Genomic DNA, 16,989 nt, shown 5'->3' with positions numbered 1-16,989 from the left:
ATCCTAGTAAAAATTCCCTGTTTTAGGTCAGTTAGGATCACCACTTTATTTTAAGAATTTGAAATGTCAGAATAATAGTAGAGAGAATGATATATTTCAGCTTTTATTTATTTCATCACATTCCCAGTGGGTCAGAAGTTTACATACACTCAATTAGTATTTGGTAGCATTGCCTTTAAATTGTTTAACTTGGGTCAAACGTTTCGGCTAGCCTTCCACAAGCTTCCCACAATAAGTTAGGTGAATTTTGGCCCATTCCTCCAGACAGAGCTGGTGTAACTGAGTCAGGTTTGTAGGCCTTCTTGCTCTCCCACGCTTTTTCAGTTATGCCCACAACTTTTCTATAGGATTGAGGTCAGGGCTTTGTGATGGCCACTCCAATACCTTAACTTTGTTGTCTTTAAGCCATTTTGCCACAACTTTGGAAGTATGCTTGGGGTCATTGTCCATTTAGAAGACCCATTTGCGACCAAGCTTTAACTTCCTGACTGATGTCTTGAGATGTTGCTTCAATATATCCACCTAATTTTCCTTCCTCATGATGCCATCTATTTTGTGAAGTGCACCAGTCCCTCCTGCAGCAAAGCACCCCCACAGCATGATGCTGCCACCCCCGTGCTTCACGGTTGTGATGGTGTTCTTCGGCTTGCAAGCGTCACCCAAACAGTTCTATTTTTGTTTCATCAGACCAGAGGACATTTCTCCAAAAAGTATGATCTTTGTCCCCATGTGCAATTGCAAACCGTAGTCTGGGTTTTTTATGGCAGTTTTGGAGCAGTGGCTTATTCCTTGCTGAGCGGCCTTTCAGGTTATGTCGATATAGGACTTGTTTTACTGTGGATATAGATACTTTTGAACCTGTTTCCTCCAGCATATTCACAAGGTCCTTTGCTGTTGTTCTGGGATTGATTTGCACTTTTCGCACCAAAGTACGTTCATCTCTAGGAGACAGAACGCGTCTCCTTCCTGAACGGTATGACGGCTGCGTGGTACCATGGTGTTTATACTTGCGTGCTATTGTTTGTACAGATGAACGTGGTACCTTCAGGCGTTTGGAAATTGCTCCTAACCAATCGTGCTATTCTGTGTGTGCTTTCGCATTGTTTGTAACGTTTCTTGTTCATAATGTTTCTGCCACCGTCTCTTATGACCAAAAAGAGCTTCTGGACATCAAAACAGCGATTACTCACCTCAGACTAGACGAAGATTTCTTCTTTAACGAATCGGAGGTGAAATATTTACATCTCCTCCCGGACCAGGCCCAAATCCCCGTCATTCGCATGAAAAGGAGACACCGTTACAGGGGCCGCAGATCCGGCTGCCTTATGAGAATACGTCGGCGAGTGGATAATCCACAATTACCATATGTCCTACTGGCGAACGTACAATCACTGGAGGATAAGCTCCATTTGAGACTATCCTACCCACAGGACTTTAAAAACTGTAATATCTTATGTTTCACAGAGTCGTGGCTGAACGAGGATATGGATAATATACAGTTGCATGGGTTTTCCGTGCATCGGCAAGACAGAACAACAGCTGGTGCGCAATCTCTAATATTAAGGAAGGTTTTGCTCGCCTGAGGTAGAGTACCTCATGATAAGCTGTAGACCACACTATTTACCAAGAGAGTTTTAATCTATATTTTTCGTAGCTGTCTATTTACCACCACAAATCGATGCAGGCACTAAGACCGCACTCAACGAGCTGTATAAGGCCATAAGCAAACAAAATAATGCTCACCCAGAAGTGGCGCTCCTAATGGCAGGGGACGTTAACGCAGGAAAACTTAAATCCATTTGACCACATTTCTACCAGCATGTCACATGTGCAACCAGTGGGAAAAAACTCTAGACCACCTTTACTCCACACATAGAGATGCATACAAAGCTCTAACTCGCCCTCCATTTGGCAAATCTGACCATAATTCTATCCTCCAGTTTAGAAAAACTCAAGCAGGAAGTACCTGTGGTCTGATGAAGTGGATGCCAAGCTACAGGACTGTTTTGCTAGCACATCCGATGGCATTGAGGAGTATACCACATCAGTCACCGTGTTCATCAGTAAGTGCATCTACGACGTCGTCCCCACAGTGACTGTATGTACATATCCCAACCAGAAACCATGGATTACAGGCAACATCTGCACTGAGCTAAAGGATAGAGCTGCCACTTTCAAGGAGCAGGACACTAATCCAGGCGCTTATAAGAAATCCCACTATGCCCTCCGACGACCCATCAAACAGGCAAAGCATCAATACAGGACTAAGATCAAATCCTACTAGCTAATTTTCCCCAAACATCAGACACCCCCTGACCTCGGACACTCTCTAGCGGTTGGAGGACTGAATCACCTCGAGCTCAACATTTAAATGGACTGAAAAATAACGGTAAGTTTTGTGACTAACGACACCCTTTTAGCTAGCTGACCACCGATTTTCAGTGCAATTTATGTAAGTTAAGTTAGGTTTTGAGAGTTTTCAAAAAAGTTATATGTACACATTTTGTGGAACACGCTGCATATTGTAAAATTCGACTGCGCGACAGACCACACCTAATTTAATATCCAACTTTTTACCTTGCTAAATGTTGATAGAACTGCTAAGTAAGCAAAAAGGAAAGAAATTGTAAGTGTTAGATAATACAAATCACGAAAACAGCTGCATGTTGTCAAGCTTTACCGTATCAAAATTGGAGTCCTCTGACGGAGGCGTTTTGCACAATCTGCAAAAATGTATTTGGAACTTTGAACCATGAACTTTTCGACACCTATCACTGTTGGCTATGTTTAATCTTACAACAGCTACATAGAGGCAGTATTTACTTAAATGGTACAATGTATGCATCAATATTACACTAATTGGGACACTAATTTTCATTACAGATAACATCAAACAAAAAACGTGGGTACACTTTCAGTTATTGTGAAAACTTTCATCACCTTTCAATGCCTTAGCTTTGAAATGTAAATGTTTATACATATTCAGATTGAGTTATCTTTCTAAAATGTGTATAGTATGCCAAGTTATTTAGCTACATGTATTTACCACTGCAGCATGGAGAAAGTCAAGAGGAAGCAGTGGAGTGAGGTGGACATGTTCCATGCTATGGAGGACTGCGGGGCAGGGATGGCTATCCGCCAGGCTGCCAAGGTTAGGCATCTTTTGTTTTTAGGAGATTACCATGTGTATGTGAATTTTATCTGCTAGTAACAGTTTTCTTTTCTTATCTACCAAGGTGCATGGTGTACCTCGGCAGACCCTGGCGGACAGGCTGAGCGGCCGGGTGACCCATGGTTGTCGCAGTGGACCACCCACATTGCTTGCACCAGAGGATGAAAAGTCTCTGGTGCAGTACTGTATCTACTGCGCCAGCCATGGGTTCCCCTTCACCAGACAGAGGCTGATGAAATACGCCGACAAAATACGCAGGTATTTGGTGTTCTATGTGTTTATGTATGTAGATTGGTGGACTGACTGTTCTCAATGTGTGTGATGTAAATGTGGATGTGTATGGTGATGCCAAAACAAACATTTTCATCCTGGATGGACAATTATATATTCTATTCTATTGTAGGTTTCGGCACCCAGGGGAAACAATCCCACCACTGGGGAAGAGGTGGTGGTAAATGTTCAGGAGGAGGCACAATAACCTAAGCATGAGGAGGCCGGACACCCTGGATAGGGGGAGAGCTGAGTGTGCCACACGTCCGACGATGGACACCTTCTTCACTTCTTATGAGAAGCACTTGGAGGAGAGTGGGTTGAGGGAGAAACCCAGACAAATCTATAACTGCAATGAGTCTGGGTTTCGTAGCGACCAGAGCAGGCACAAAGTGCTAGCTCCCCGGGGCGCAAAACACGTGTACCAGCAGGCTCCGGGGACCAAGGAGCACATCACAGTGCTGGCCTGCTTCAACGCAACTGGGGAGGATGTCCCCCCGTTTATCATCTACCCCAAGTGTTTCCCCGGTGGCCACTACACACTGGGAGTCTCCCACCAAGCCTTGTATGGACGGTCAAGCAGTGGCTACATTGACGGGGACCTGTTCAGGAAGTGGTTTCAGCACTTCATTAAGTATGCAGTGAAAGAGCGCCCTCTCCTTCTCCTCTTCGATGGGCACAAGAGCCACATGGACCCGGAAGTGCTCGCGGTGGCACTAAGGGAAGGGGTTATACTTCTTTGTCTTCCACCACACTGCACCCATGTCCTGCAGCCGCTGGACGTGGCATACTTTGGCCCTTTAAAGGCTGAGTTCTCCAAGGTAGCTGGAGACCTTAGCCATTTTGACCACTCCTACATGGTAAACAAATCAGAATTTGCCAGAGTATTCCGCTACCCGTACCAGCGATGCAAGGACATGCGCTATGTGGTGGAAGGGTTTAAGAAGTGTGGCCTCTTCCCTTTTGACCCTTCAGCCATTGAAGGGTCCCGTTTAATGCCGTCTCGGACCCTACCGGGTCCCAACACCGCCTCTACTGGAACCAGCAGCACTGTGCCATCCATCAGCACCTCCTCCCCAGCGACCACAGGAGGACCCTCAGCCCCTGCCCCAGTCCCAGCCGCTGCTCCAGTCCTATCCCTAGCTCTAGAAGAGCACCCCCTAATAGAGGGGGGGCTGATAGCGAAGGACCTGGGGCACATCCTTACTGTCCTGAAGTATCGGCTGGACCGATACAGAAGACTCCCTGTGGTCGCCACATGCCTCACCGGGGAGGAATACATGCACCAGTGGCAGGAGAGGGGTGAGAAGGAGAGGGCCGGGGCAGAGGAGAAAGAGCGTCGGGCAGCCCTCAGAACACAGAGGGCACAGGAGAGGGCTGCCATGGATGAGACCATTGATGCCATCGCCTCTGCTGGACCCCCTGCTGGAACCACTCCTGACAGCTGCATCACCACTGCCAGTGCCTCCCAGTGTGCAACACCTGTAGGAGCCGCCGGAGTCCCCAGCTGCAGAAGAAGGCCACATGCCTACTCTCCCGGCCACACCATCGTTGGCCCCTCAACCCCACCATTACAAACACCAGCTCCTCCAAGCCATCGTCGGCGGTTTTGTCCACCACCACCCCAATGCACACCACCCCCCATGTCTGTCACCACCAACACGGCCTCCTCTGGACCAACTGCCTCCTCCGTCTCCCCTGGTCACACCACCATAGCAGCCTCGTCTGGTATCCCTGCCCCCTGCAATTTGAATACCACCACCTCCACAGGTAAACACATGTTAAATTACGAAAAAATGACTGTTTGTTATCTGTTTTATAAAACAGCAATGTAAAAAATATATATATATATATATCTTTATATATCTACAGTACATAGCACCAGCCCTCAAGTCATCTCCGCCTCCTCCAAAACCTCTGCAGCTTCCTCCAGAGGTATTGATGTAAAAAAGTTGAAAAGGGTTTTCATGCAACATGCTCTGTCTAACACTACTTTTTCTCAAACTGCAGCACAGAAAAGGAAGAGAAAAGCTACACCGGTCACATCTGTCACACCACCCATGGCACCACTCTCAGGTACTTCATAATCTGTTTTTCTCGCTCTCTCAGTTGTATCAATTACTATTGTTGTTGAAGAACTTCTACATTTTGCAAAACCATATTAATCAATTTGTATTATTATTTTTTTATTTATAAAAGAAGACACCACCTGCTGTGCTCGCTGCGGGGAGCGTGATCCGCCTGCAAGCTCCTCTCAGGAGTGTAGATCCGAGGTGCCATGGGTGTGCTGTGACTTTTGCCAGCACTGGTTCCACTGCAGGTGTGTGCAGTGGGATCAAGAGGTAGCGGTGGGGCTGGATTTTTATTGTGATTTTTGTGACAATATAGGGATGGAGGTCGAGATTTAATTGTTTGTTTTGTTTGTGTTCATATGAAATTATTTATTTGTTCAAAAAAATAAATGTCTAAAATATAATATATATATTTATTGAACCCATCTTGTGTATTTCTTCCTTTACTTTCCAAGTGCACCTCTGCAACACAAACTCCAACAGTGTTTTCATTGTTTTATGTTAATGCACATAACTGAAATTAAAGTGTATTTGATGTAAATTATTAATACTCATATTTCATTTGGTTACAACACTGAATATGTTGGTGAAGAACCATTTTTTAAGAGTCCACAAGAGGGCGCACCGGGCTACGCAATGAAAAGTTTACAGGCAAATCATTATTTTTTACCGGAAGACTAGCCAACTAGTCAACTATCTAGTAAACGTACGTGGTTGGTGTCTCTTTTTTCAACAAAATTAAACGGATATATCTTGTAATTGAACAAAATAGTAAGGTGCCCAATAACTGGGGGCCGTATACAGATAATACGGGACGTATTTTTTTGCTAAACCGCTTATCAAAAGCAGATAACAGTAATATTTCAAATAAAATGTCAAACTTGCTAATTGCTAAACCGTTAGCTAACATTTTTACGACACCAATAATCACAAAACATTGAAGGCTTGATCACAAGATAACACTGTTGAAGGTAATATATTTCTTAAACGCTGTTGAATATGCCGATAATACGGGATTCTACGCTACATCGGCTCTGACGCTCGTCGGATGTGGCAGGGCTTGCAAACTATTATGGATTACAAAGGGAAACCCAGCCGCGAGCTGCCCAGTGATGCAAGCCTACCAGACGAGCTAAATGCCTTCTATGCTCGCTTTGAGGCAAGCAACACTGAACCATGCATGAGAGCACCAAGTGTTCGGGACGACTGTGTGATCACGCTCTCCGTAGCCGATGTGAGTAAGACCTTTAAAAAGATCAACATTCACAAAGCCACAAGGCCAGATGGATTACCAGGACACGTACTCATAGCATGCGCTGACCAACTGGCAAGTATCTTCATTGACATTTTCAACCTCTCCCTGACCGAGTCTGTAATACCTACATGTTTCAAGCAGACCACCTTAGTCCCTGTGCCCAAGAACACCAAGGTAACCTGCCTAAATGACTACCGTCCCGTAGCTCTCACGTCTGTAGCCATGAAGTGCTTTGAAAGGCTGGTCATGGCTCAAATCAACACCACCATCCCATAAATCCTAGACCCACTCCAATTCTCATACCACCCCAACAGATCCACAGATGACATAATCTCAATTGCGCTCCACACTGCCCTATCCCACCTGGACAAAAGGAACACCTACGTGAGAATGCTGTTCGTTGACTACAGCTCAGCGTTCAACACCATAGTGCCCTCAAAGCTCATCACTACGATAAGGACCCTGGGCCTAAACACCTCCCTCTGCAACTGGATCCTAGGCTTCCTGACGGGCCGCCCCCAGGTGGTAAGGGTAGGCAACAACACATCTGCCATGCTGATTCTCAACACAGGGGCCCCTCAGGTGCGTGCTTAGTCCCCTCCTGTACTCCCTGTTCACCTATGACTGCGTGGCCACCCACAACTCTAACACCATCATTAAGTTTGGTAGGCCCGATCACCGACAACGATGAGACAGCCTACAGGGAGGAGGTCAGAGACCTGGCAGTGTAGTGTCAGGACAACAACCTCTCCCTCAACGTGAGCAAGACAAAAGAGCTGATCGTGGATTACAGGAAAAGGGAGGCCAAGCACGCCCCCATTCACATCGACGGCGCTGCAGTGAAGCTGGTCGAGAGCTTCAAGTTCCTCGGCATCTACATTACTAACCAACTATCATGGTCCAAACACACCAAGACAGTTGTGAAGAGGGCACGACAATGCCTATTCCCTCACAGGAGACTGAAAAGATTTTGCATGGGTCCTCATATTCTCAAAAAGTTATACAGCTGCACCATCGAGAGCATCCTGACTGGTTGCATCCCCGCTTGGCAAGGCAACTGCTCGGCATCCAACCACAAGGCGCTGCAGAGGGTAGTGCGTACAGCCCAGTACATCACTGGGGCCAATTTTCCTGCCATCCAGGATCTCTGTACCAGGCGGTGTCAGGAAGGCCCTAAAAATAGACTCCAGCCACCCTAGTCATAGACTGTTCTCTCTGCTACCGCACGGCAAGCAGTACCAAAAGGTTCCTTAACAGCTTCTACCCCCAAGCCATTAGGCTGCTACACAGTTAATCAAATGGTTACCCGGACTATTTGCATTTTTTACGCTGCTGCTACTCGCTGTTTATTATCTATACATAGTCACTTTACCCCTACCTACATGTACATATTACCTCAATTACCTCGACTAACCTGTACCCCCGCACATTGACTTGGTACCGGTACCCCCTGTATAATGTATAGCCTCGTTATTGTTATTTTATTGTGTTACTTTTTTTCTTCCTTTAGTTTATTTTATTTGGTATTTCAATTTCTTTGCAAATATTTTCTTATTTACTTTTTAAATAATTCTGCATTGTTGATTAAAGGCTTTTAATAAAGCATTTCTGTTGTATTCGGAGCATGTGACAAATACAATTGGATTTGATGAGATTCTCACGAACACGATGGTGTTCTCCGTTTTGCTCTACAACCCCCACAAGGATCTTGGGACGATCTGCCAATTTCTATCTGTATCGTCCGAACAGTTTGGGCTACACACTAATATGACCCCTCTATGGAAAGGTGAGACTCTCACAAACACGTACATGTGATTTACTCTAGGACACCCACAGGTCTCACAAGACTAGTCTAAACGTCCCCCGGTACCAGTTGAAAATAATTATGGAAGTATACTGCATATGGAGACTGTTTAGTGCCAAAAATAAGGGGTTAAATCCATGTAAAAAATTAAATAAAAAATGTATCTCTCAGATATAGGACAGACACTTCCTTTTGATTTTTTGTTCCATGTTGTGAATCTGTTATTCAATGTGTTTGTATGGGCTAATAGCAGTTAGGCCAAATAACAATTTCCCTCATTAAAATGCAAATCAATTTATAACATTTTTGACATGCGTTTTTCTGGATTTTTTTGTTGTTATTCTGTCTCTCACTGTTCAAATAAACCAACCATTAAAAGTATAGACTGATCATTTCTTTGTCAGTGGGCAAACGTACAAAATCAGCAGGGGATCAAATACTTTTTTCCCTCACTGTATAGTTTTTTGATGCCTGAAGGGGTTTTTTAAATTCTAAATCAAATAGCTACATTTTCCTTGGTATGACCTTCTTAAAACAATTCCATTGATTTTAGCCCACTGCAGTAAAAGGATAACTGTAGTAGCGCGAGCAGCAAAGTGTCACCCCTGTCTCATCCAACCCAAACCATCTGTGATGATCTGGCAGCGGAACTCAAATGGGACTCAGGGCTTAGGCCAACAGTTTCTATTTGTCACATATCACGTGGTGCTGTACATCTACCATTGCCTGCCTGTAGCTTCACTCTCTACTTATTAGCACCCCACTTAGCCTGAGCACTCAGCCTGGCCTATAGGAGCTTATTACACGGCTGAGGGCTCTATGCAAACTAGCATTTAATCCATTAGTGGGGGTCAGAAAATGTACTGCCTACGCAAACTGCCTATTTGGTCCATAAAATACCATCTAATTGGTAGTTTCAGCAGCCTATTTCCACCTGCAGCAGGTGCACAGGAGCTAGGAGAGCGCTGAGCATATTCAAGGCACACTTCCAATTGGCCCTCATTAAGTGGGCATGTGTATGAGGTCCTCTTCATGCTCAAAACCATCTATGCCCAATTGTTTGTTTGTTTTTGTATAGCCAGATGAAACAGCTGGATTATTTTCAAAGGCCCAAACAATTTGGCAGTAATAGCCTGTAAACCATGCAATAATTTCTCCCATCTTAAAAGAGCTTATTGTCCTCTATAGAGCATGGTCTGAAGGGACTCTGCTATTCTTTTACTCATTACAGACGTAGCCACTTCTGTATCTCAGCTTTAGGTTTAAGTGCTGTTAATGCAATGCTTTACTATCAGCATAGGGAAATAGTTTTTATTTTTATTTAACCTTTATTTAACTAGGCAAGTCAGTTAAGAACAAATTCTTATTTAAAATGACGGCCTACACCAGCCAAACCCGGACGACGCTGGGCCAATTGTGCGCCGCCCTATGGGACTCCCAATCATGGCCAGTTGTGATACAGCCTGGAATCGAACCAGGGAGTATGTAGTGACGCCTCAAACACTGAGATGCAGTGCCTTAGACTGCTGCGCCACTCGAGAAATACTAAAGAAATGTATACAGCAAATTGAAATTGACACCACCTGCAGTGAATCAATTAAGTGTTATTTGAATCACAGTGGTATCAAAACCGTGTGGTGTTATTACTCGACTGTGTTGAGTTAATTTCCATTAACTGTCTCATTATCATATTTCCTAGCATGCTTTGTTGCAGGTTGCTTTTAAGAATAGTTTGTTTTAATATACAGTGGGGAGAACAAGTATTTTGATACACTGCCGATTTTGCAGGTTTTCCTACTTACAAAGCATGTAGAGGTCTGTAATTTGTATCATAGGTACACTTCAACTGTGAGAGACGGAATCTAAAACAAAAATACAGAAAATCACATTGTATGATTTTTAAGTAATTAATTTGCATTTTATTGCATGACATAAGTATTTGATCACCTACCAACCAGTAAGAATTCCGGCTCTGACAGACCTGTTAGTTTTTCTTTGAGAAGCCCTCCTGTTCTCCACTCATTACCTGTATTAACTGCACCTGTTTGAACTCGTTACCTGTAAAAAAGACACCTGTCCACACACTCAATCAAACAGACTCCAACCTCTCCACAATGGCCAAGACCAGAGAGCTGTGTAAGGACATCAGGGATAAAATTGTAGACCTGCACAAGGCTGGGATGGGCTACAGGACAATAGGCAAGCAGCTTGGTGAGAAGGCAACAACTGTTGACGCAATTATTAGAAAATGGAAGAAGTTCAAGATGACGGTCAATCACCCTCGGTCTGGGGCTCCATGCAAGATCTCACCTCATGGGGCATCAATGATCATGAGGAAGGTGAGGGATCAGCCCAGAACTACACGGCAGGACCTGGTCAATGACCTGAAGAGAGCTGGGACCACAGTCTCAAAGAAAACCATTAGTAACACACTACGCCGTCATGGATTAAAATCCTGCAGCGCACGCAAGGTCCCCCTGCTCAAGCCAGCGCATGTCCAGGCCCGTCTGAAGTTAGCCAATGACCATCTGGATGATCCAGAGGAGGAATGGGAGAAGGTCATGTGGTCTGATGAGACAAAAATAGAGCTTTTTGGTCTAAACTCCATTCGCCGTGTTTGGAGGAAGAAGAAGGATGAGTACAACCCCAAGAACACCATCCCAACCGTGAAGCATGGAGGTGGAAACATCATTCTTTGGGGATGCTTTTCTGCAAAGGGGACAGGACGACTGCACCGTATTGAGAGGAGGATGGATGGGGCCATGTATCGCGAGATCTTGGCCAACAACCTCCTTCCCTCAGTAAGAGCATTGCAGATGGGTCGTGGCTGGGTCTTCCAGCATGACAACGACCTGAAACACACAGCCAGGGCAACTAAGGTCCTGGAGTGGCCTAGTCTCCAGACCTGAACCCAATAGAAAATCTTTGGAGGGAGCTGAAAGTCTGTATTGCCCAGCGACAGCCCCGAAACCTGAAAGATCTGGAGAAGGTCTGTATGGAGGAGTGGGCCAAAATCCCTGCTGCGGTGTGTGCAAACCTGGTCAAGACCTACAGGAAACATATGATCTCTGTAATTGCAAACAAAGGTTTCTGTACCAAATATTAAGTTCTGCTTTTCTGATGTATCAAATACTTATGTCATGCAATAAAATGCAAATTAATTACTTAAAAATCATACAATGTGATTTTCTGGATTATTGTTGAAGTGTACCTATGATAAAAAGTACAGACCTCTACATGCTTTGTAAGTAGGAAAACCTGCAAAATCAGCAGTGTATCAAATACTTCTTCTCCCCACTGTATCTATGTTTCTGCATGTGACGACCCTCCCACTCTGTCTGCCGTATTTTCTCTCTTTGCTCTTGTTTCCTTATTAGGATGCCGGTGGGCGGAGTTGGGAGGGTCGTCAGCTACATGGGAAACACCTGGGATTGGGTGTGTCCCAGGATAAATGGACCTCTTCCACATTCATTGGGAAGACTCTCTCCATGCAGACACCTTTATTGATTTTTGTTGTGGTATTTTTTTGGCTTTTTGGTTGTTTGCTTTGGCACCTTTCAACACCTTGCATTATTGCATTTATGCATGCATAACACTCACTTACACTACTGATTACTGTTTACACACACCATTGTTAATTGTACTTAGTTTACTTTAGTTAATAAATATATATTTTGGTATTCCTTGTCTCCACGTTGTCTCCCTTTTGTTACGAACTTTGAGCCGGTTCGTGACAGCATGCACATTTTTAGATGCATTGATCTTATACTACACAAAGATAAATAACATACATTTTTCTTAATTACTCCAATCTGTAAGTGGTTGGACTTTCACACGTTATTGAGATGGTTGTTCCAGTGCCCTACAGTCTTAAAACAAAACCCCAAAACGAGTTACTGTAAGACCACAGGTGTTAAGTCCCTAAGGTGTTAAGTCCCTAATACCATACTGCCCTCTAAACTCACCAAAAAGCTCACGGCCCTGGGACTGAACTCCTCCCTATACAACTGGGCCCTGGATATCCTGACGGGCCGTCCCCAGGTGGTGAAGGTAGGCAACATTACCTCCTCCGCACTGATCCTCAACACAGGGGCCCTACAAGGATGCGTCCTCAGTCCCATCCTGCACTCCATGTATACCAACGACTGCATGGCCTCATACAGTTCCAACTCCATCGTAAAGTTTGCTGATGACACGACAGTAGTAGGCCTGATTACCAACAACAACGAGACGGCGTACAGAGAGGAGGTAGGCACTCTGACAGCGTGGTGCCAGGTAAACAACCTCTCCCTCAATGTCAGCAAAACAAAGGAGACAATTGTGGACTTCAGGAGGAACCAGGCCATGCCAAGAGTGTGCAAAGCTGTCATCAAACAAAAGGGTGGCTATTTGAAGAATCTCAAATATAAAATATATCTTGATTTGTTTAACACTTTTTTGGTTCCTGCATGATTCCATATGTGTTATTTCATAGTTTTGATGTCTTCACTATTATTCTACAATGTAGAAAATAGTAAAAAATTAAGAAAAACCCTTAAATGAGTAGATGTGTCCAAACTTTTGACTGGTACTGTATGTGCCAGCCAAAGAGGCCATTTCGAAAGAAAATCCTATCATGTATGATATTATGGAAGCTCAGATGATAATTAGCAGGAAATATTGCTGAACAGGGTTGTGTATTGTAAATACCTAATATGTAAGTCACCTCCCTTATGAAAAAACTACATTAATTTCACATGATCACATGTGAAGTGTTCCAAAAACAACATGTGAAATCATGTGGTTTTCTTGCAAGGGCTTCAAATAAGCTGTTTCCCAGACTTCCAAGTGGAGGGAGAGAAAAATCTCTGTTGCTGTGACCTTGTGATATCTGAGATGACTGTGGAAGAGGAATCTCCAGGGGAATCAACTAATTTAGAACTAGCCATCCATTGCAAATTGATTTCTATATAATGTGCCTTTCACTGTGATGCTGCTGCTGATGGGCGGTTGGCCGCTGGAAGTGGCTAGCAGCAGTGTAGTCTCGCCCCCCAAAAAGAGTATAGGAAGAAAATAGAGTTATTTCAAAAACATGAAAGTCTATGACCACCCAGTCCAGTACAAATTATATTGGGTACACATGATGAAATACTACAAACAAACTCCTTAAAAAAATGTATTTCACACTGAGGTACTTATTGAGTTTGAGAACATGCTTTGAAGTCAATTTATGTCAAAACATGTATCCATAATCCCTTGTCTGAGGTCAGTTATGCATGCCTGATTGTGAAATTGTCAGTGTCAGTTGTTGCTAAGAGGTTACTACCACCTAATGAACCTGTCTCAATGCGGTTAGAGCACTGAGGAATTAAGATAAATGTTGTCCAATTACCCACCCGGTCAGATAATTCAATTTCAGTGGTTTCTGTTAAATCTAGACCCCGGGAGTATAGATCGATTAAGTGACAGCCAGACAGACATGCCAACAGCTGTGACTGTGTAGTGTTTTCTGTGTGTGATGAATGTGATAGCATCTGGATAGACACAAGGAGAGAATGGCACCGGAGGAGATGACTGCCGTTTTACGGCCCTCGAACCAATTGTGCTATTATATGTGTTTTTTCACGTTATTTGTAATTTATTCTGTACATAATGTTTCTGCAACCGTCTCTTAAGACCAAAAAGAGCTTCTGGATATCAGGACAGCGATTACTCACCTCGTATTGGACGAAGATTCCGGGATGCTGACCTTCTAGGCAGAGTTGCAAAGAAAAAGCCATATCTCAGACTGGCCAATTAAAAGAAAAGATTAAGATGGACAGTCTGAGATATGGCGTTTTCTTTGCAACTCTGCCTAGAAGATGAGCATCCCGGAGTCGCCTCTTCACTGTTGACATTGAGACTGGTGTTTTGCGGGTACTATTTAATGAAGCTGCCAGTTGAGGATCTGTGAGGCGTCTGTTTCTCAAACTAAGCACTCTATTGTATTTGTCCTCTTGCTCAGTTGTGCACCGGGGCCTCCCACTCCTCTTTCTATTCTGGTTAGAGTCAGTTTGCGCTGTTCTGTGAAGGGAGTAGTAGTACACAGCATTGTCCGAGATCTTCAGTTTTTTGGCAATTTCTCGCATGGAATAGCCTTCATTTCTCAGAACAAGAATAGACTGACGAGTTTCAGAAGAAAGTTATTTGTTTCTGGCCATTTTGAGCCTGTAATCGAACCCACAATTGCTGATGCTCCAGATACTCAACTAGTCTCAAGAAGGCCAGTTTTATTGATTATTTAATCAGCACAACAGTTTTCAGCTGTGCTAACATAATTGCAAAAGGGTTTTCTAATGATCAATTAGCCTTTTAAAATGATAAACTTGGATTAGCAAACACAACGCGCCATTGCTGATAATGGGCCTCTGTACGCCTATGTAGATATTCCATAAAAAATCAGCCTTTCCAGCTACAATAGCCATTTACAACATTAACAATGTCTACAATGTATTTCTGATCAATTTGATGTTATTTTAATGGACAAACATTTTGCTTTTCTTTCGAAAACAAGGACATTTCTAAGTGACCCCAACTACTACTTTTGAACGGTAGTGTAGGTCGGGGTGCCTTGTATGGATCTGAAAGCGAGCGAGTAAGCTGCCTCTTCCATCAATCCTATTAGGCAACGTACAATAATTTGAAAACAAAATGGACGACCTAAGATCAAGAATATCCAACCAACGGGACATTAAAAACTGTAATATCTTATGTTTCACCGAGTCGTGGCTGAGCGATGACATGGGTAACATACAGCTGGCAGGATATACAGTGGGGAAAAAAAGTATTTAGTCAGCCACCAATTGTGCAAGTTCTCCCACTTAAAAAGATGAGAGAGGCCTGTAATTTTCATCATAGGTACACGTCAACTATGACAGACAAAATGAGATTTTTTTTCTCCAGAAAATCACATTGTAGGATTTTTAATGAATTTATTTGCAAATTATGGTGGAAAATAAGTATTTGGTCAATAACAAAAGTTTCTCAATACTTTGTTATATAGCCTTTGTTGGCAATGACACAGGTCAAACGTTTTCTGTAAGTCTTCACAAGGTTTTCACACACTGTTGCTGGTATTTTGGCCCATTCCTCCATGCAGATCTCCTCTAGAGCAGTGATGTTTTGGGGCTGTCGCTGGGCAACACAGACTTTCAACTCCCTCCAAAGATTTTCTATGGAGTTGAGATCTGGAGACTGGCTAGGCCACTCCAGGACCTTGAAATGCTTTTTACGAAGCCACTCCTTCGTTGCCCGGGCGGTGTGTTTGGGATCATTGTCATGCTGAAAGACCCAGCCACGTTTCATCTTCAATGCCCTTGCTGATGGAAGGAGGTTTTCACTCAAAATCTCACGATACATGGCCCCATTCATTCTTTCCTTTACACGGATCAGTCATCCTGGTCCCTTTGCAGAAAAACAGCCCCAAAGCATGATGTTTCCACCCCCATGCTTCACAGTAGGTATTGTGTTCTTTGGATGCAACTCAGCATTCTTTGTCCTCCAAACACGATGAGTTGAGTTTTTACCAAAAAGTTCTATTTTGGTTTCATCTGACCATATGACATTGTCCCAATCCTCTTCTGGATCATCCAAATGCACTCTAGCAAACTTCAGACGGGCCTGGACATGTACTGGCTTAAGCAGGGGGACACGTCTGGCACTGCAGGATTTGAGTCCCTGGCGGCGTAGTGTGTTACTGATGGTAGGCTTTGTTACTTTGGTCCCAGCTCTCTGCAGGTCATTCACTAGGTCCCCTCGTGTGGTTCTGGGATTTTTGCTCACCGTTCTTGTGATCATTTTGACCCCACGGGGTGAGATCTTGCGTGGAGCCCCAGATCGAGGGAGATTATCAGTGGTCTTGTTTTTTTTATTTTTTTTATTTTATTTCACCTTTATTTAACCAGGTAAACCAGTTGAGAACAAGTTCTCATTTACAACTGCGACCTGGCCAAGATAAAGCATAGCAGTGCGATAAAAACAAACACAGAGTTACATATGGGGTAAAACAAAACAAAGTCAAAAATACAACAGAAATACATATAATATACAGTGTGCAAATTTAGCAAGTTATGGAGGTAAGGCAATAAAATAGGCTATAGTGCAAAATAATTACAATTAGTATTAACACTGGAATGATAGATGTGCAAGAGATGATGTGCAAATAGAGATACTGGGGTGCAAAAGAGCAAAATAGATAACAATATAGGGATGAGGTAGTTGGGTGGGCTAATTTCAGATGGGCTGTGTACAGGTGCAGTGATCGGTAAGGTGCTCTGACAACTGATGCTTAAAGTTAGTGAGGGAGATAAGTGTCTCCAGCTTCAGAGATTTTTGCAATTTGTTCCAGTCATTGGCAGCAGAGAACTGGAAGGAATTGCGGCCAAAGGAGGTGTTGGCT

General features: G+C 43.8%; 2 long non-coding RNA genes across 2 annotated transcripts; both read left to right on the top strand.

Moving 5' to 3' along the window:
* Nucleotides 1-2,323: 2,323 nt before the first annotated feature.
* On the top strand, nt 2,324-3,101 carry LOC311101160. The gene is made up of 3 exons (XR_014609885.1): nt 2,324-2,389; nt 2,884-2,902; nt 3,055-3,101. It is a non-coding gene; the product is annotated as an uncharacterized lncRNA (long non-coding RNA).
* A 2,074-nt stretch (nt 3,102-5,175) lies between these two features.
* Nucleotides 5,176-5,777, top strand: LOC311101159. Its single transcript, XR_014609884.1, has 4 exons — nt 5,176-5,212; nt 5,315-5,377; nt 5,453-5,518; nt 5,642-5,777. It is a non-coding gene; the product is annotated as an uncharacterized lncRNA (long non-coding RNA).
* Nucleotides 5,778-16,989: the final 11,212 nt, after the last annotated feature.

The sequence above is a fragment of the Coregonus lavaretus genome (genome assembly GCF_964263955.1).
Source record: "Coregonus lavaretus genome assembly, chromosome: 25".
Lineage (NCBI taxonomy): Eukaryota > Metazoa > Chordata > Actinopteri > Salmoniformes > Salmonidae > Coregonus > Coregonus lavaretus.
Note: the sequence above shows the minus strand (reverse complement) of the source record. Positions and strands in the feature narration are given on the sequence as shown.